At 41.3% G+C, this 21,738-nt stretch overlaps 2 long non-coding RNA genes across 2 annotated transcripts in view; both read right to left on the bottom strand.

Moving 5' to 3' along the window:
• The window catches only part of LOC142872361 (uncharacterized), a 45,613-nt gene extending 27,883 nt beyond the window's left edge, over positions 1-17,730 (bottom strand). The window contains exons 1-2 of the long non-coding RNA XR_012920577.1: positions 17,292-17,730; positions 714-778 (exon numbers count right to left, since the gene is read on the bottom strand). This is a non-coding gene — a long non-coding RNA (uncharacterized LOC142872361). The remainder of the gene's footprint in view (positions 1-713; positions 779-17,291) is intronic.
• A 21-nt stretch (positions 17,731-17,751) lies between these two features.
• LOC105883031 (uncharacterized) lies at positions 17,752-19,839 on the bottom strand. The gene is made up of 3 exons (XR_001159606.3): positions 19,598-19,839; positions 19,252-19,463; positions 17,752-18,696 (listed from the first exon to the last, which is right to left on the bottom strand). It is a non-coding gene; the product is annotated as an uncharacterized LOC105883031 (long non-coding RNA).
• Between the last annotated feature and the right edge of the window lie 1,899 nt (positions 19,840-21,738).

Genomic DNA, 21,738 nt, shown 5'->3' with positions numbered 1-21,738 from the left:
GTTAGAGGATAAGAAGCAGCTGAGGGCTTCCTACTCTTTAGGGAGCCTACTTCTGTGAAAATCTGCCCAAACCTGGTAGCCTGACCAGGTTTCAGAGTTAATGGTCCTGATCAATGGAGAGCGAGACTCCAAGACTACACGGTCTTTACAGAAGATAAAAACTTGGATAGATACTTAATTTACAAGTTAGGTATCCAGTTTTAATATCATATTATGTGATGCCAAACAATTTCTTTTATCCTGTGGGCTCTTATTTTTATACATTTGAAATGGATATAATACTGTTTATTTTCAAATTAAATGAGAAATTCCCTATGGATATATACAGTGCTGGGGTCCTAAAGTATAAGAACAAACTTTAAAACATTTATTAAGAAAAAGAGGCTGAAACACACCCTACCTATAGCACAGTTGTCAGACCTTTTTACTGTGGGAAGTGGCAGACTAGGAGTTCCTGATAAGCCCTGTGGGAAGCCTAGAAACATCTTCAGTGTTCTCCTGGGGCATTTTGCAACTTGTTTACTTATTAAATTAATTCCTTGGCAACAAGAATAGCATTTTTCTTGCATGGAATCTCTCTATAAGAAAACACACACCTGGAAGCTGTCAACAATAATAAGCTTGCCAAATCAGAGTGAGCCCATTGACAAAGTTGGCATGGATCAGCCCTAATCCTTCCTCAGGGCCCTGAAGCAAAGGACAGAGGAGAGTACCTGTCAGAGGTTCTCAGATGAATCCCATTCTGCCTGGCCATCCAAAGACGTTCACATCTGATGAACTGGAATTTGGAGAAAAAAAAAAATAAATAAATAAAAGAAAAACAAAGACGTTCACAGCCACTTCTCCTGTCATCTGACATTAGGACTGCTAAGGGAACTTTATGGCAAGCTCAGGAGATGAGCCAAATTCAGGAGATCTCATATGGCACAAATTCAGACATGAGTTCTGAAAATCCTTCCTGAGAAAAAAAGTCTCCCTCCCCAGATCCACCAAGATGTCTGACAGTACCCTAACTTGGGCCTCTTCATCCTGTCCAAGGCCTAAGCCGCTGCAGCAGCGTCCTTACCTGGTATCCCACTCACACCCCCAAACTCAACACAACCTCTCCAGGACATTCTGTCCATTAGACCATTTTACCCAAAGTTCTCAGGTGTACTGAAATCTCCTTCCAGCTTGGATTGTGCTCACCAACTCCAGTGCTATCGTGTCTGTTCCCGTGACCCACCCCCACTAAACATGCTGGGTTGGGCCTGTCCTAATCTCCACGCAGCTCTCACCACTCCACCCGCCCCCACTTGATCATTGCTCATTTGCAGAAGGCCAAAGTGTAAACTCTCCTAATCTGAACCACTCTTTTTGGCCTTCAATCACATATGATAGACCTTTGATGTGTCCCTGAGAGTCTATGATAATTGATAGTAAAGGAGGTGATAAAGATACATTTACTACTCCTGCTTTTTTTAATTCTTCCTTCTTTCCCTACTTGTGAGGTGGGGACTGAATAGGGAGGTACCAAATTGATCCAGAGAGAGTGAACTAGATGCACTGAGATTATGGAGCCTTACCTCAGTGAGGAGGAATTGGAATCCTACCCTACCAGTCCAACCATGATATCCAATTTTAAACTCTAAACAGCTAAAACAAGGACAGATGTGAGAGCAAGGTCACAGTAGGTAATGGATGTGAAAGTGTTTTGCCAACTGTAAATGATTTAAAACAAATAAATCACATTAACAGTCATTGTAGTGCTTCTTTCAAAGGGAAACAGCCAAGACCTTGAATGAATGGAAAAGTCAGTCATCTCCCACCCCCTGCCTCCTTCTCCCAGGCTCCACCCCCAAAGCCCAACACTCGCTATCTTCTATCAGATTCGAATCTCCCACTCCCAATTCCTCACCCCGGATTCACACACACACACACACACACACACACCAGCACCAATAGAAACTTCTCAACTAGCTGTTGATCTCATTATAAGATTATAGAAATTCACACAATTAGGCATGAATGAGGATTAGATTTTCTGGATACATTTACATTGTAAAGAATTTGTCAATCCAAAGTATTTTATATTGACAGAATGATCTGGAAAGAGCAAGAGGAAACTGATTTTTATGTATCTTGGGTTTATTTTTCAGATTTTAAATTGATACATGCTATAGTTAACAGAAATATATTCATATTTTCACCAAAAAAATATGTGCAAAAATGTTTGTAAGCTTACTATTCATAATAGCCCCAAACTAGAAACAATCTGAATGCCCCTCAGCAGTAGAATAAATAAATTGTGATCTGTTCACATAATGGAAGGAGAATGAAGGAACTGAAACTTTATGCAAGAATATAGTTAAGTCTCATAAACATAATGGTGAGTAAAGGAAGCCAGGCACAAATGAGGACACATTATATGATTCATTTATATAAAGTTCAAAATCAGACAAAACGAATCTATGATGTTGGAAGTCAGGATAGTGTTTACCTATTGGGAGAGAGGCTGATAGTAATTACAAAGAGGGAGGCACAAGAGCAACTTTGGGGTGGTAAAGATGTTTTGTTCCTTGATCTGGTTCTATAGGTATGTTGATTTTGTGAAAATTCATTGAGCTGTGAACTTACATACTTTTATGCATACATACTTTATGTTATATTTTAAAAGTTTACTAAATTAACATGTTTATTGTAGAAAATCTAGAAAATAGGAACCATATAGTGTTAAAGAAGTTCTCAAAATAAGGTAAAATTGTGACTTATGTAAATATAAAATGAACACATCAAAGACTTAACTAATTAATGAGAGGACCAGTAAGATGTTACAGCTAGTTCAAATGGAGTTAATTTACAGAGATTTATATTATCTACCAGACAAAATTAATTTGCATTGACTTGAACAGGAGTCATTTACATAGTTATAGGCAGGAAATATGTGCATTACTGTAGCTTGCTCCATGAACCCCTATATGTTTTTTATAATCCTTCGCTTTAAATAGCTATTTGACCCTTTGAGTTGTTTCCCAGAAATGATAGACTCAAACTCCTGGCCTCAAGTGATCCTCCTGCCTCAGCCTCCCAAAGTGCTGGGATTATTGGCATGAGCCACCATACACAGCATGAAATGATGGATTTTCTACAAGATAAAGGAGTTTAGATTCTGAAGGCCCAGTGTAGACTTCCTGACCCCAAGATTCACCATCCCCCACAATCTGCCCCCAATGCACATAGCCCCTTGTGAGATACACCACAACTTGCCCCAAGGCACATGGCCCCTCCTTTAAAAGCCATAATATCCTTTAGCTGGAGAGACGGATTTGAGGCAGCTTCTCTGGTTCTCCAAAAAGATCTCTGTCGTATTAAAGATTCCTTTCTTCCTTGGCAATCCTCATTGTCTCAATAATTGGATTTTTGTGTGACAAGCAACTTGACCTAGACTGAAACCCTTTGTGGTTTTGACAATGTTACTATCAATTTTCTACCTCTTTCTCTATAGTTGTAAAATAATATAATCAAAGACTAGTCGCTAGTCAAAAACAATGAAAGCAGAAATAAATGGATGAGATAGAACACCAACTAAATTTCAAAGACTTCTAACATTTTTCTTACAATAGAATAAAATCCTTCTATTCAGAAATAACCTATATATATATAATTTTGTGCCATGTTTTTAAATATTATGTAAGAATTGTCTTATATCTATAGAAAACTTAATTAAAAAATTTTTTAAAACCTTAACTTTTCATATTGAGTACACACTTTTTTTTTTTTTTTGGTTTTTTTCCCCTGTGTTCCAGAAAGCCTCTGTTCACATTTCTGGTTATTTCCTTAGCATATTTTCTTAGAAGGAAAAGTACTAGATCAAAAGATGTGATCATTTTTAAGACTCTTGACACGTATTGCCAAATACTGTAGGAATACTTTCCACTACATAGTTGGGCCGGAGGGCAAGAGAAAGGAAAAATCTTTCTAGGCTACTTGCATAATCCAGGAATTGCTCCTACCCGTAAGACTTCCAGGAGTAGAATATTATTTTTCAGTTTGAAACTACTGACCATCTGCCATCTCTTCCTTTGCTTTTGTACTTTGAACAAAAACCCAGTCCTTGCCTGAAGAAAAAGCATGAGTTAGCACAGAAAACCACAAAAATCTCAAATTCAAACCAAATTCAAGACTACAAGAGGCTGCCCTGCACTGATGGCTTCATCTGTATTCGGTTATAAATCCCTTGAGGAATTTTCTGGGACCCAACTTAAGCCCCACTTCCTGTGTTTACACATATTTTCTGATCTGTTTTGTCAGTCTTGATTTTAAATATTCTATAAGCCACATGTGTCTAACCATGAGACCTGACTTATTCAATTATTACATAGTATGTATCAATTGCCTAATAAGTGCTGGGCACTACGGTGTACTAGGCCTAGAGTAAGTGAGGAGAAAAACAGACTTGTTCCTGTGGTAGGGGTGGAAAGGTATAATAGTAATACCTTTCCTCACCCATCACAAGGGTTACAGCTGATACTCCTATAACAAAAGACAGATTAACAAGAGAAAAGCATAACAAATGTATTCATCAGAGTTTTAAATGACACAGGAGCCTTCAGAAATGAAGACACAAAGACCCAGGGGGGAAAAACTATCTATTTTTATGCTTAGGTTCAATGAAGTAAGAACAGCTATGTAGAAATGTGATTGGACAAAAAGGGTATATTCTAATGGTAATAAACTGGAGGGGAGCACGGGCGGGGCCCAGCAAGGCCTGCCTTTCTGTTCAGATTCTTCTGGGCCTCTCTGTGTAACATTCCCTCCTCCTGGGTATGGGGCAGGACCCCTCTGGAATGAAGATGTTCAAAGGAAAAAGGGAGAAGGGAGAGAGTGATTTTCTAGGTATTATGGCTTGTTTTGAGGGTAAGGAGTTCTAGTTCCTATGACACACCTTGGGGAAGAGGAATTCTGGCCTCTATGATTTGTTTTAGAGGAGAAAGAAGGGTGGAAGCAAGGAGGGCAGGAGATGATCAGAGAGAAATTAATTCTGAGGCCTTTCCAGTGTTCAGTTCAAAGTATTCAGCATGCTAAGGTGCCATACTTTGGGGTATCATGTTCTGAGACCTGACACTGTCTTGGGGGTTCAGAAAATATGAAATATAACCACATATATGGAATGAACATCACACATTTTAATATCAGACTATCTATTATTTTATTTTATTTGCTTTTTTAGATATAGGGTCTTGCTCTGTTGCCCAGGCTAGAATGCAGTGGCTATTCACAGGCACAGTCATAGTACACTGCAGCCTTGAACTCCTGGCCTCAAGTAATCCTCCCACTTCAGCCTCCTGATGCTATTTATTACTTTGCTGTATTGGTAGGTGGGCCTCTTCCCAACTAGATAAGATACTCTTTGAAGGCAGGGGCAATGTCTTTACTTCTCTGGTATCCTCCAAAGTGCTGAGCACTTATTAGGCACCCAGTGGAGAGCAACACAATTGAAAACTTTAGCTCCTCATGTCTGCAGGAACCAAGCATTCCTCCCAGCTCCTTAATTACTCAGAGAATCTCTGTGGGAATAAGTCACAAATGATTGGGAAACATAAAAAAGCGTATTATGTAAGTGATCATTTTATACTTTATATCATTGCCAATAGGTGGCACTATCAATGTTAAAATTATATTTTATATTGTTGTAGCCCAAATTGTAAGTATTTATGGGATTAGTGCAATAGATGTTTATTGGGCTCTTTGGATGTTGAAACTGCTTAGCTGCCCACCACTAACAGTAAAAGTAAAAGTACTACATATATCATACTTCCTTTTCCAATAATACCCTAAAGGACATGTATTTCCACTTTCAGATCTCATGCCCATTTTTAAAAAAACATCTAGATCTTGGGTAACAACTCAAAAATAACAACAGTTTTACAGTTTTGATGTGTGTATGAATGTGTATGTGTGGGTGGGGGGGGGTGTATTCCAAACCAGTCTAAAATTTTATTTTAAAATAGGAAGAGCGGTACAAGGTTAAATAAAAAGCAAATTTTAAAAATCTCTATTTGGGGAGAAGAGTTCACTTCTCAGTAAAAGGAACTTTCTTTTTGGAAGATAACAGGAGTGTGACCCAGCCACAACAGAATTATTTCAACAGCTTCCAAGGCTGCACAATCCCATCTGGAGATAATAAAAGGTCCCATCGCCCTGCGTTTATTTCAAAAGGTTCATTCTTTGGCAAAACCTGAGGTTGCAAATTGTAGAGCAGTTGCCAGCTGAAGAAGGCCACAGCTTGCGTGCAGCTCAGGAGTCTATGGCCCCGGGGAACTCCTCTGAAGTCTCCTTAGGGTAGAAAGAGGCCCTTACACCCTTTCTTCTCCATAGGCTGAGGGCAGAAAAGGGGCAAAAAAAGAAAGAAAAAGAGAGAGGAAGCAGTGGGGAAATGGAACTGCAGTATTTGCATCAAATACCATATAATAGTCATTAATTTACCTATCTACTGATGAGAGAAAGGGAACCTTTGACCCAGTCTGTGCCTCTTTTCACTGAATGTCTTTAAAGTGCCATAAATTGCATTAGGGATTTGGGGAGATTCAAAGATGGAACATACAAGGGTCTTTGCCATCCGGGAACTTCCCATCTAGTAAATCACCATAGTGCTCTCCTATAGTGGTGGTTAGCAAGGAGGGCTCTGGGAGCAGACTGCTCCTTCATTTGAATCCCAACTCCACCACTTGGGAAGTTACTTAATCTCTCATGCTTCAGTTTCCTAACCTGCAAATGGGGAAAATAATATACTTCATAAAATCATTACAAGGATTAAATAAGATAATACATTAAGATTTTAACAAACGGTGTCTATTATTAATACAAATAACTTTAATACACAAAGGAAGTGTTAGGTGTCATAAGAGAGGCTATGAGAACTCAGAGGCTGGAGCAATAACCCCTAGGTGGGCAGGCAGGACAGAGCATTCATTCATGGCTTTATGAAAGTGTCACTGGTACTAGCTTTGAAGAATAAGTAGGATTTGGATGTGCTGAGAAGGGAGAAAGGAGGATACCCCAGGAAGATGGACTCTAAACAAAGGTAGTGAGAAAGGAAGTGAGAGAGTGTGGAGTGTTTCTAACAGAAATAGTAATTCAACTTAACTTGTGTGAAGGGCACATGAAGGGAAGTGAATGGTGAAAAATTAAGCTGTAAAGATAGGTGGGGGTTATGTACAGGATTCATATCAGGCAATGATTTTGGACTTTATACTTTGGGCAGTAGGAAGCCACTGGAGGCTTCTAAGCAGGAAAGTGGCATGCTCACAACCATGCTTTTTAGAACTGGTTTGACCACAAGGTACGACACGTTAGAAGGAAGAGAGATGGGTGTAATAACAATAGCTGCCGTTTGCTGAGTTTCCATCAGATGCCTGGCACTGTACTGATCCTTTTAGATGGTGAGAGTAATGAAGGAAAAGGTGGTGGTGGGAACTAAGGGAAGAGATAGACATTGGGGTGGTCAGAACTGACTGAACTTGCCATGGATTGCAGGTGGAAGACAAAGGGAGAAATCTCTAACTTCACTAGATGGGAAGATAAAAGTAAGGAGCCAGCAATTCTAGCCGGAGAAAGTTGATGAGTTTATTTTTATCATATTGAATTTAAAGTAGTGAGACAATCAGGCAGTGATGTCTAGGAGGCAGCTAGGAATGTGAAAGTTCAGAGAAAAGCCCAGGGCCAGAAAGATTTTCGGATGCCTTGCAAGATTATATCAATAGATGGCAGGAGATTGGATTAAATGACCAAGAGAGAGCAGAGATAGGGTCAAAAGATGGCCCAGGATGACCTTGGGGTACACCCACACTAGGGAAAGAGAGAAGGAAGTAGAGGCATAGGAGAAACAGTCAATGAGAGGACCAGCCCAGAAAAGCAGCCATGCAGAAGAAAGAGACAATTTCAAGAAAGAGAAGGAAGTCCCCAGTTACTGGTGCTACAGAAGATATGGAAACAAAGAATGAGGAAAAAAACATATTTGGCAACTAAATGGCCCTTGGTGACCATTTAAAGAGGAGTTTTAGTGGAGGAACATGATGGAGAGAGCAGTTTCTGGAGTCAGGCAGACCTGGATTCAAATCCAAGTTTTCCTACTCATCAACCTCAGTCAAGTGACATTGCACAAAGGAAAATGTCGTCCACCTTTATGCTCCTATGCAAAACATAAAAATTGTCTAATGTTTTAGAAATTAAAATTTCAAATGAAGTAAAAAGGCAAAGTTTTTATTTCAAATCATGAGCTCTTCTCATCCTACCAGTTGAGAATCTCTTGATAACTTAGGCTCAGAGAAAGTCAAGTTGTGGTTGGAGACAATGACTTTGCAGCATCACCAATTCATCTAATTTTACTATCACTTTGACAGCCTAGGGACAGGAACACAGAAGTTAGATGGCATGTCCTGTCCAGGGTTGGGATTGGTAAGACTGGCTGCATGGGACAAGGGTGATGGAACCAGGATGCTGGTCAAAGCCTTTGCTATGTATCTCTCCATGGAATCCAGCCTCAGAAAGGGCTGTCCAGCCTTGTATTTGTTTCCTAGGCTGCCATAACAAAGTATCACAAACCAGGTGGCTTAAAATAACAGAAATTTGTACTCTCACAGTTCTAGAAGCTAGAGGTCCAAAGTGAAGGTATTGTCAAGGTTGGTTCTTTTTGAGGTCTCTAAGGGAGAAACTGTTCCATGCCTCTTTCCTAGATTCTGGCAATGGCTGGCAGTCATTGGCATTCCTTGGTTTAGAGACACATCACTCCAGTCTCTGTCTCTATCTTCAGGTGATGTTCTCCCTCTGTCTCTGTATCTTCACATGGCCATCTTCTTAAATAAATACCAGTAATGCTGGATTAAGGGCCACCCTACTCCAGTATGACCTCATCTTAACTAATTACATCTGCAATGACACTATTTCCCAATAAAGTAACATTCTAAAGTACTGAGGATTAGGACCTCAACATATCTCTTTGGTGAGGATGGAGAGGGGGACACAATTCAACCCACAATAGTCCTGATGGCAGGAAAGAGACTTGAGTGAGGTAGGGGAAGAGGGAGAGGAATGGGGGCTGGTCAGAGTAGCAGTGGGTATGGTGTGGAATTTCTAAATACTAGGTGGAGGTGCCTTTGGCCTCAAATGGGTCTGAGTTTGGGATAACTATATTGGTTTATACAGATTTAATTATGCCTCTAGATTTAGAACACCATTTTAAAAATCAGGAATTGATTTAGATGTGTGAGTTAGGTGCTTTACTAAATCTCCTGTATAGATTAACACAGTGCCTGGTCCATCATGTTTAATACCATGTTTCCCTGAAAATAAGACAAGGTCTTATATTTATTTTTTCCTCAAGAAGACACCCTAGGGCTTATTTTCAGGGGATGTGTTATTTTTTTTAAGTACAGTACAACAATCTACATTTATTAAAATATAGTTAAGTTGTGTTCTTCTGGAAGATCATCATAACTCTCCAAACCCCGAATTCCATCCTGAATTTCTTTTAGAACCATTGGCCCCAATATCTCATGTCGAGCAATAGAGCTCTCACGGGGCAGATGAGAAGGGCTGCTCGTCTTCTTTATTCCACGATGAAATGCATGGGTTGTGCATATACGCTTCGTAGCCACGCCCATTACTAGGTCTTTTTTTTTTTTTTTTTTTTGAGACAGAGTGTCATTTTGTTACCCAGGCTAGAGCGAGTGCCCTAGCGTCAACCTAGCTCACAGCAACCTCAAACTCCTGGGCTCAAGCAATCCTGCTGCCTCAGCCTCCGAGTAGCTGGGACTACAGGCATGCGTCACCATGCCTGGCTAATTTTTTCTATATATATTAGTTGGCCAATTAATTGCTTTCTATTTATAGTAGAGACGGGGTCTCACTCTTGCTCAGGCTGGTTTCAAACTCCTGACCTTGAGCAATCTGCTCCTCGGCCTCCCAGAGAGCTAGGATTACAGGCGTGAGCCACCGTGCCTGGCCCATCACTAGGTCTTATTTTTGGGGTAGGGCTTATATTGTGCAAATGCTTAGAAATCCTGCTAGGGCTTATTTTATGGGTAGGTCTTATTTTCAGGGAAACACGGTAGATATTGGTTAGCTGGCTGTTGTCATAGGCATCATCATGGCCAACCCCATTCCTTTAGACACGTACAGAGAGATAGCTGGAGACAGTTTGGAACAATGGAAAGATAATGCTTTCTCCACTTCCATCATTTCCTTTTGTGTAATCTTAGGCAAGTCACTTAACTTCTTTCAGCATTGATCTCCACAAGTAGACCAATTAAATTTCACTCCTAGAACATGACTCCTTTGGAGGCTCTAGTGTTGGAGCCCCATACTTACTCTATGTTAGTTATTATGACAAGCAAGCAAAGGCAAGGGCCTGACCCTCAGGGAAGTCACACTGATCCTAGTGAAATGGCCAGACCCCTTAGAACATGCCGGTGTTTTTGCCCCTTTGTTTTTTTACTTCAAAATAAGATATGTGCAGTGTGCATAGAAATTTTTTCATAGTTTTTTTAAAACTATAGTCTGGCCCATCAACAGTCTGAGGGACAGTGAACTGACCCCTGTTTAAAAAGTTTGAGGACCCCTGCTTAGACATACCATGCCCTGCATGTACACAGGCCCCATCCGTGCATCCTACGTATGTAGCCTCAGTTGGAAACAACATGCGGAAGTACCAGGTGGAAGCAGAGGCCCAAACCAAGATGGGATAACCTGAGTCACCCACCATTGTCTCAGAGATTCTATTGTCTTGTTCTGACGTTTAATGTTCTATTTTGTGTCAGAGTTACCCAGGAATTGCTTTGTTTCAGGTATTATACTATTTCACATATTTCTCTCATTTAAACCTCATAACAACCCTGTGAAGAAACAACTACCATTCTCCCCTATTTTATGAATGAGGAAATTGAGGCACAGCATTGTTAAGTAATGTACCCCAGGTTACACAGCTAGTAAGTGGCTAAACCAATAGTCAAACCCAAGCATTCTAGAAGGAGAACCCTTGCTATATTATATTGCCTCTTAGAAATTACCAGGGAGTTTAGCAGTTTGGGTCAAAATGAAAATTGGACATAATCTGTCATCCAACAATTTCACCTTAATGAATTTCTCCAATAATTCTGTTTGACTTTGCTATTGGAATTGCTTATAATGACAAAAGAAAAAAATGGTAATCATCTATCTGTAGGAGACTAGTTAAATAATTTATGCTATATCATTGCAATAGGGTAATGTAGACTCATTAAAAAAATAAGAATGCAGATTTAAATATGTTAATATAAAACTATCCTCAAGATATATTCTTACAGTTGGGGTTTTTGGGAACTAGGGGAGAGGGTCTTGCTCTATTGCCCGGAGTGGAGTGCAGTGGGTCAATCATTGCTTACTGCAACCTCAAACTTTTAGGTTCAAGTGATCTTCCTGCCTCAGCCTCCTGAGTAGCTTGGTGGCATGAGCTACCACATCTGAATAATTTTCCTATTTTTTGTAGAGACAGGGTCTCACTATGTTGCCTCGGTTGGTCTCAAACTCCTGACCTCAAGCAATCCTCCTGCCCTGGCCTCCCAAAGTGCTAGGATTACAGGCATGAGCCACTGTACCTAGCAAAGATATATTCTTAAAATGAAAAAAAATAGATTGCAAAACTGTATATATATTTTTTTAAACATTGCAAAATAGTGTATATAGCATGCTATCATTAATACTTTTTTAAAAGAGATGGAGACAAACATGCACACACACACACACACATACACACCCCACTTGCAGTTGCTATCTATGACAAATATCCCTAGAGGTACACAAGAAACTGGAACTAGTCTCTCATAAGCAGAGCTGCAGGACTGGAGATCATCCAGGGGAAGGAAAATTATGTCTCATCTTTCTGTATTTTAAATCATAAATGTTTATTATCTTTTCAAAAATTATTTTTATCTTTATTTTTAGAATAAATTGTGTATATTTGAGATTTACAACATGATGTTATGGGATACATATTGACAGTAAAATAGTGAAGCAAATGAGTGTATCTCTCATCTCAAGTAGCTATTTTGTATGTGTTATAACAAAAGCAGCTAAAATCTACTTAGTTAACAAAAATCCCTAATACAATATAAATTTATTAACTATAGTCCTCATGATGTACATAAAATCTCTAGACTTGTTTATCCTACATATTTACTACTTTATATCCTTTGGCCTGTATTTCCCCATTTCCTCCCCACACTTACGGCATAAAGTCAAGCTGCAGGTACTAGCAAATATGTGAGGACATCACAACTTCCCAATTTTAAGTCCTATGACATTTTCCAAACCCAGCACCTAAACCAGGAAGCATAGGTGGGCAGTGCTCTTTGGCTAAACAGGTATGAGCTTATTAGTTTGATCACTTTAATATAATAATATTACCTACTTTATGCCTATAAATTCAGTCTTTGGTGAGTGTTGTAAAGACGCAGGAGAGAAAATGCCAAATTGTTCACAAAATAATAGAGGAAATAAGATCTATAAATGATGTAGTAAAACCTTGATAGTATCAGTTCACTCTTCCCTGGATTTATATATTTTGTACTGAAGGTCACATCATATCACATAGTGCATTTCCAGCACAATAGAGGTTAAATCAGCATTTGTCTAATAAATAAATCCACTAATTAATCAATAAATGAATGGATATCACTGAGGGAGAAGCTGATTCTGTCTTTGGTGTCTACTGTCCAACTTACTGCCAATGCTGTTCTTCAAGAACAGCATGGAGAATGAAAGTCTTTTGATAAGAAATGTGCTAGGATCAGGTGCTAGAGCTGAATGTCACATGAGGGAGACTATAAATCCAGATGGAGGCAGGAAGAGGAGGGCAGGTGTAGTGGTCTTTAGAGCTGGTGACCAAATATTTCCAGGTGTCCTCCCTAGGACATTGTAGAATGGTACTTCCCCACTCCTTGGAGTTCTCTGTAGCCATGTGACTTGTTTGTGTCACTGAAACGAGCAGAAATGTTGTGTTTTGCTTCTACACAGAAGCGTTAAAAGCCAGTATGTGATGTGTCCAACTTTTCCGTAGGATGACCAACCATCACGATTAGCCTAAGATAGAGGAGTTTCCTGAGGCATGGGAACGTCAATGCTAAAATTGGTACAGTTCCAGGCAGACTGGATGGTTGGTCGCCCTACTAGGGCAATTATCGACTTGTCAGGTAGCAATCACTCCATCACCATACGTCCAGGAGTGAAGGCAATTCAGAACAGAGCCCCTATCAAACCAGAGACTCGGGATGTTTAAACAACTTGCCTGTGGACACACTGCTAATAATGATCAGAGATGGATTCCAGCCCACATCTGTGTGACTTCAGAGTCCATAGTCTTATGCTTCACTCTACCTGAGTGTAAGGTTTTTTGGTTTTGTTTTGTGTGTGTGTGTGTGTGTGTGTGTGTGTGTGTGTGTGTGTGTATTGGTACTCTCTATTATTTATTCCAGGATGGTACAAGATGCAGGTATATTTTTTATTTTGTTTCAACCTTAGAGAATCTGATCCACAAAGGTAGTAAGAACAACAACTTTCCTAAATTCATTGAATGTTGTTACATTCATTCTCAAACAATGTTTGTGCTGGGCGTTGTGAGGCATAAAAGGTGAAGGAATGCTATGATTTCTTCCCTCAAGAAACATATAATATAAAGGGTAGGCATAAACTTGTACTTAGGTAACTCTGTCACAAGGCAGAAGCTAAGTGTTTTTAAACCATTGTATATACTTTCCTGTACTTTGCAAATTTACTATAATAAGCACATTAGTTTTATGATTTAAAAAATCATTAGTTTTATGACTTAAAAGCCTTTATCTTAGGAAGCAACAATTAAAAATAGTTAAAGTATCTTTATTCTTCAGGTTACCAATTTTCAGTGCAATAACACCTATAGAAAGTATATGGATGTGTGTTTATACATATTTTATTTTTATTTTTATTTTGAGACAGGGTCTCACTCTGTTGCCCAGGCTGGAATGCAGTTGTACGATCATAGCTCACAGCAACTTCAAACTCCTGCGCTCAAACAATCCTCCTGCTTTGGCCTCCCAAAGTGCTAGGATTACAGGCATGAGCTACTATCCCTGGCCAGAAAGTATATTAATACTTTCTTTGTCTGAAGGTCAGTACCATTTATTTGAAGCTAACGCTACAGGGACACTTAGCAGCCTCCAGTAGGATGGGGAGCTTTCAGATTTCGCTCGGTTGTGCTGACAGATTTCCCACTGTATTCATGGTTCCTCCCTTGGCCTGTATGGCCATTGGCCAGAGGCGTCCACTAGGCAGGATTCTCTGCCATGGATCAAAGCCAACTAACCAGTCTGAAGGAGGGTAGTCTTTGTTAAGTGGAGGAATAAAGTGCCCAGCACTCCCTTGGGATCCTTCTCACTGGTCTAAAGGCGTTAGAATAAAGCCGTATCCAGAGAGGGGTGGTGACCGGGCATGCAGCAAAGGTAATTTGAAGCCCAAGACCTCGAAGATAACTAGGCTTTCTTACCAGCCCTGGACAAACACAGTGTGGTTTCTAGGGAAAGCCCCACTGTCCTGCCGTCTGCAATTGGGCAGCCTCTAGGGCTGCAGGGAGGTTTTGGTCTCTAAGCAGTCAATAGAATCAATTGCTCTGATGGATTTAGCAGAAGTTAAGCAGCAAATATGTGCATGTTTGAGCTGTTTGGGGAATGGACGTAGCAATAAGCAAACATGCAAAAACCTACTGCTTTGAGATGTTTTGTAGCAGCTGTGCTCCCCGCAGAACAGGTTTCCCGCATTGCCTGGATCCGAGAGCATCTCATGGGTCCTCCCTGTTAGAATGCCGAGTGTCCCTGGAGAGTTTGAGATGAGGAGGGATGGGGCTGTCTCCCAGCTGAGACTGATGCAGAGATCACATGAAGTAAAACCTCAGCAGCTGACATGAACTAGTGCAGAGGGCCTGGATGTCTGTCAACTCCAGTGAGAGATTTCTCCCAGCTTTCTAGGTGAACATACTTCCACTGACCAAGCCAGACACAAACTTGTGCTTATGACATTTTTGCCCAAGAACAGCACAAACTGAACTTTTATGTTCTTCATAATATAAAAGGAACCACTGAACCACTCCTTGGGACATCTCATGTATATGTATATGTATATGTATATGTATATGTATATGTATATGTATATGTATATGTATATATACCTGATGTGCATGAGTATATATTCTATTGTTATCTTATTTTTTGGAGACAGAGTCTCGCTTTGTTGCCCAGGCTAGAGTGAGTGCCGTGGCATCAGCCTAGCTCACAGCAACCTCAAACTCCTGGGCTCAAGTGATCCTCCTGCCTCAGCCTCCCAAGTAGCTGGGACTACAGGCATGTACCACCATGCCTGGCTAATTTGTTTTTTCATTTTTAGTTGACTGGCTAATTTTTTCTATTTTTAGTAAAGACAGGGTCTTGCTCTTGCTCAGGCTGGTCTCAAACTCCTGAGCTCAAGCAATCCTCCCACCTCAGTCTCCCAAAGCTAGGATTATAGGCGTGAGCCACCGCACCCGGCCTATTGCCTTATTATTATAGCATGGTGTTAGTTAGGATAGGCTGCATAGGCTGCATTAACATAAAACCCCCAAATAAAAGTTTATATTGGCCGGGCATGGTGGTTCACGCCTGTAATCCTAGCACTCTGGGAGGCTGAGGCAGGAGGATCACTTAAGCCCAGAAGTTTGAGTTGCTGTGAGCTAGGCTGACACCCCGGCACTCTAGCCGGGGCAACAGAGTGAGACTCTTGTCTCAAAAAAAAAAAAAAAAAAGTTTATATCGTGTATCACAATCCAGCATAGGTAAGGGGCTCTCCTAGGCAACTCCTCCAAGTGGTAACTTAAGGATTCAGGCTCCTTTCATTTTAAAATGCCATCATCTTCAACATTTGGCCTCAACAGTTGCCAGAGGGAAAAGGGAGTGTGTATAAGACCACACAGCAGGATTTATGGCTAAGTCTACAAGCACTGTCCATTACTTCTACCAAATCCCATTAGCCAGAATTCAATCGCATGGCCCTATTTTAACTGCAAGGGAGGCTGGGAAATGCATTTTTGTGTGCCAAGAAGAGAAAATGAAATTGATGAGTATCTAGCCAGTTTTTCTACAAGTCCCTACATGTTGGAATTATTATCTATTATTTTTCTTCTGATTATGCTTTGCATTTGATACTATGTAGGCTGCCTTATTGCCTTGCCCTGTATTTTGTGACATCCACGTATGGCATCCCATTCTTCACAGCAGTACTAGGAGTTGTCAAGAGAGAGATTTTTTTATCCATATTTGATAGGGACCCTGAAACCCAGAATAGTAAGTGACAGAGCTTTTCTTCTCTCACTCTCAGATTAGTGGTCTCTGCACTACACCATCCTGTCTTCCCCAAAAGCTCAAACTGGATGCACATATCTCAGTGTACAAACTCAGGTATGCTAGAAATCTATCTTTATTCCTCTAGTAATCAACCTAATTTATATTTCAAGCCCCCACCCTATGTTGGAAGGTGTCAGCAATGACTCCCACCATTTTGGTATTTCTCTATCTTTATGTGTCTAGGTTTGAGGTAAGATGAGGGTGGTTAGTTAGTGCCAAGGTATTGGGAAATTCATTTTTCCTTGAGTCAGCTCTTTGAGGGAATACCAACCAAGATGTCCACAGTTCCTTCTGGTCTTCTTTTACTGATACACATCTGTACCTCCTTCCTGTTTATGTAGCCCATCATATCTGACAGCTCCCTGCTACTTTGGGGCCACTCCAGGGTTTGGGAAGTTCTGTAGGCCCACGCCACACAGCCATTCTTCTCCCCAGGCTTGCTGCCTCCCTGAGGTAGAAGGGCAGGGTGGCAGGGAAGGGCCTACCCATGCCTTTGCCCTCTTTCATCTACTTTCCTCCCACCTGGCAGAGGGGAGTGTTTCTAGTCCTCCAAAGAAGCCCCACTCTCCTCAAACCTTTTTCTTCCAAATACTTGGGCTGTGCTTCAAATCCTCTGAAGTCTTCTGAGAGTATTTTTTTAAGGGGAAAGAGTGAGAAGGGGGGTTTCAGTTACCTTTTTGGGTTTTTTGTTTTTGTTTTGAGGCAGCTTAGTTGCCCTGGGTAGAATGCCATGGCGTCAGCTAGCTCACAGCAACCTCAAACTCCTGGACTCAAGTAATCCTCCTGCCTCAGCCTCCCTAGTAGCTGGGACTACAGGCAACCACCACCACGCCCGGCTAATTTTTCCTATTTTTAGTAGAGATGGGGTCTTACCTTTGCTCAGGCTAGTCTTGAACTCCAGAGCTCAAGCAATCTTCCCACCTCAGCCTCCCAGAGAGCTAGGATTACAGACGTGAGCCACTGCGCCTGGTCCTCTGAGAGTTTTTGTAACACAAAACACAACTCACAGAAGTTGATGTTCTTGTCTTGCTGTTTATCCTGTCACATCATTTCCCCACCTTCAGGCATTGCAACAGGGCCTGCCGTCCAGGGCCCCCCTGCTTGAGACAGGGGGGAGTAAGTAGGGGAATACCAAGAGAAAAACCCGTTTCTCAATCACATGTGTATCACAATTAACTTCACCAGGTCCTTGTGAGGTGAGTATCTGTGTTATTGTTCTGAAACTAACAGTGAGGAGAGGAGGCATTGATGGGAGTTCTTGTATTTGAGAACCCCTCCTGCCTGATGGGTCTTTAAATGTATATCACCACCCACCCACTTCAACCCTATGGCTCCACCCTGATGGCTTGATCAAGTTTTCAGTTAAGAATTGAGGACCTGGTTGTCTCAGAAGACCCACAGCTGGGAAAGCCTGCCCATATAGATAACTTACTGGTCTTCTAAATGTGGATTTCTCTGCTATTTAAGTGTTTATCACCCTGACTCAGTTATGAGCACACACCCTAGAGTAAATCTGTTCCCTGGAGGGATGTCATGCACATTACAGCCACACTGATGAAGGGGAAGGAAGCATTGAGATGGCTTAAGTGGAAAGGTTACATACTGCTTGTAAGAGCTGAAGAGACTCAGACAAGGGGCAGGCAAAGGGATACTATGTTAAAGCAAAACATTATCTTTAACAAACTGACTTGTGCCAAACCCTATTTACAGATGGATTTTAAAATTATTTCAAAGCACACTAGACTTTCAAAAGAGGTTTGTTTTAAAGAGTACAGTTGGCTTTTGGTCAAAAAATGAAGTTTCGGTGATGCACAGTAACAATTGTAACATAATTACTGGCCACAAAATACCAGGTGCCCAACCAAGCCTTTTCTACTCATTTAAGAGAGCCAAGCCAAGCAAAAATGCCCTGCCTAACCATACCCAGAAGTTCAAAAGCTCAGCCTTTGTCACCAGGAAGGAATTAATTCAAAGAGCAAAGCCATTATTAGGCACAACCAGGCATTCTGTTGTAAACACCTTTTGTTAATACATGTTGAGAGCTGAACTTTCTCACATTTGAAAGAGGCCTGCTTAAGAGAGAGTTTAAACCAAACCAGGTTCAATGTTATTTTCTTTTCTTTTCTTCTTTAGATTTCTGACATCAAATCTGTGGGATCTGTGCAGTGGGGAGGTGCTGGCCTTGGAGTCCAACGGTCCCCCAGCTATTATTTTACTTAAGGATTGCAGTGTTCTCTGTTTTTTCATGAACAGATTGATTTTGCTCAAGGGAATAAACCTGAAAAGACAAAACAGAGGAGTGTAATAGGGAAGAAAGATATAAGGAGACCTAAATAAAGATGTATTTCCCTCCTTATGTTTAGGGAAGCCGTTTCCTAAAATCCTTGAGCTCAAGCTCAAGTGAATTTATTTAATACATTTTATTTAATTACGATGACAATACCGCAGATGTTTTTGTCTCTTTTTATTGCTTCCGGTTAGTTACTGAGAGAAAAAATTCAATGTAACTTTTTTGTATTCTGAAAATAATGATGCTATCTCATCTGTTTCATATGTGCTTTACAATGTACGTGTATATATATAAATTGACTAACACGGTCACCTTGTGTGGTTGCTACAAACAGATGTAAGACTAAAACTAGGGCTCTATGTCGACAGAGCAAAACCCCATCATAAAAGCACTTTGCGATGTTTTAGAATTGATTGTGTTGGGAGGAAAAACAAACATTCAGTCTCAAAATGACCTGAAAAATCCATGGTATGAACCTATTTTCCTTCTCTCACCCTGGGATTAGAATGAAATTCTGCAGTTCAGCTAAAGGGGCCGATTCACCTTGGTTTGTCCATGTCCCATGTCCCAGGAAGAGTCTGGGCCCCTTAGGTCCAGCAGATGCAGTCTAATGGCCCTGCTTCCTTCTTCATCAGCAGTGCTGGTGGTGGCAGCATAGCCGACATCGCTGAGCACCAACTGTGAGCCAAGGACTGCTCTGAGCTCCTTCTGTGTCTCCTCTTATTTGGTACTCATTGTCCTTGAAAGGTTGGTGGCTATCCGTATTTCACACATGAGGAAAACAAGGAAAAGAGAGTAAGTTATTGGGTCAACCATGTGGAATTCCTATTTTTGTAGATCAAAAAAGGTCAAATATCAGCAAACGCATATAATTCAACATACTACTTACCCCATATTACAGAGTTAGTAGGTGGTGACTCCAGAGTGTGAACTCTCAGCTACCCAGAATGATAGCTGGGTACCTCTATTTCAAATGACAGACTCAGGCTCAAAGCAAATGCATTTTTTTAAAAATAGTGCTATCAGCAGACTACTTCCTTTCTTCTCTAGTCGAGTTTCAACTGCTGATTTTATTCAGGTCATAGTGTGAAAGTTGGCTCCAGTCAGACAAGACTGCCCTGCCTGTGGCTTGTTCTTGCTGTGCAGCTGAAAGCAGCCCATCAAACCAACTCTCTCAGGCTGGCTGCCTTAAAACCTGCCTGCCTAAAAATATCTTCCTCTTGGATGGCAGAGGGTCACATGCCTCATCTGCCCAGCTGAACTTCCCTTCATTGGAGGTGCTCAGCTACAGCTTCGTGCCTTCCGCTCAGAGCCGTCATTAAGATTCATCTGTGAACTCTCTCATCCTCACCTGTTAACACACTGATGATTAGCTTATCAGATTACTCAAACTCGGGCCTTGGGTCAGGTGAGTTTTCTTTGGGGCTTGGGTTGCAGATGGGTAAGGTCTGGAGTGTGAGGGTGAATCATAGACTATTAGATGTGGCAGTGACGTGAGAGGCTGTATTGGCCAATCCCAGCGTTTTACAGATGAGGAAACTGATATTTAGGTGCCGAAGCCCAGGTGTCTTGATTTTAGGATGAACAATCCTCCTGATTTGCCTGGGACTGTGGGATTTCCTGGGGTGGGGGACTTTCAATATTCAAACCTGGAAGGTCACAGACAAACTGGAATGAATTGACCACCCTGCTCCGCTGGGAGCCCAAAACTCTTCTGCTTCTCAGGCTTAAGCAGGCCCTTGCAGTGGGGGCCCCACGGCTGCTTGATACAGCTCAAAAATGCGGGGTGGGGAAACGGACACAAACGTGGTTTACCGCGTCTAGCTCCTCTGAATGGTCTGTCTCTAGGCATGGTCTTGGATACCACATGACAGCAGCCAGACTGTGTCAGAACTCAGCCTCTTGGGCCATAGAATTTAGGGAAGATAGTTACATTGAGTCTTCAGTCTAAGAAAATAAGGCTGTGGTCTGGTTCATGCACCTCACAGAGACAGGGTCGCTGTGTCAGGCACAGACCTGCGGTTCACACAGCCTTCGGGGAGAGTGCTGTTTGTCTCACTATGTGTGGCTGCATGGAGGTTGGGAATGGAGAAGTACTCTCGCAGGGAGACAGATCAGCAGGGTGTCCCGTGCTACCCTCGTTTCCTTTTTCAGAAGTTTTGTCATTCAGGGGTTTTGAATCTTGCAATAAGCGGTCATCCTTGGTTAACTTTGGACTTTTTTCCTTAAATGTCATGCACCTAATTTTTAAAATTGTTCTTGGTTTTACTTCTCCTTCAAGGCTATTTTGCCCCCAGCTGTTGGTTGCTTGTCAGTTGTTTCCTCCACAGCGCCTCCTGCTTTCTGTTCAGCTGCAACCCAGCCTCTTGCTCATGCCCACCTGGGAGTGGGCATGTGTTGAATAAAAAAGGGAAGGAAAGGAGGAGGCAAGGAAGGAAAGATGAGAGGATCTCAGTCAGTCAAAATTGTCAGATAGTATACCTTCTCTTCAATATTCTCTTTCCTGCATGCATTGCTTTAAGATACCCCCAAACACCTCCACCTCCATCCCTACCCCTACACACATCTGCTAGAATCTAAATTCTTTCATGATCCACCCTTGTTGTCACTGAAATGTCCTTAGTGCCCAAATGACAAATTTACTGATCTAGTAAACTAATCTTTGCTAATGGGGGTTAAAGTCAGAGCTGAAGGCCTCAGAAGTGAATCTTAACCATGACCTATAGAGTTACTACCCCTCGTAGGCTATCTTAACACTTTCATAATTCTTACAGAGGAACTATGGAGTTGGGAGGATGGGTAGTGGCAGGAAGCATAGTGGAGGATTATTTTGGGAAGAGCTCTGTGACGAGGGTGGCCAAATTTAGCAAAGGAAAATCCAACAGGATGCCCAGTTGGGTTTGAATTTCACATAAACAACAAATAATTTCTACTTATACTAAGTATGCCCCTTGCAGTATTTGGGATATACTTATCCCAAAAAAGTATTCCTTATCTGAAATTCAGATTTATCTGGCAGTCCTGTATTTT

Source organism: Microcebus murinus, chromosome 8, assembly GCF_040939455.1.
Source record: "Microcebus murinus isolate Inina chromosome 8, M.murinus_Inina_mat1.0, whole genome shotgun sequence".
Lineage (NCBI taxonomy): Eukaryota > Metazoa > Chordata > Mammalia > Primates > Cheirogaleidae > Microcebus > Microcebus murinus.
This window is presented reverse-complemented; position numbering and strand designations above follow the sequence as displayed.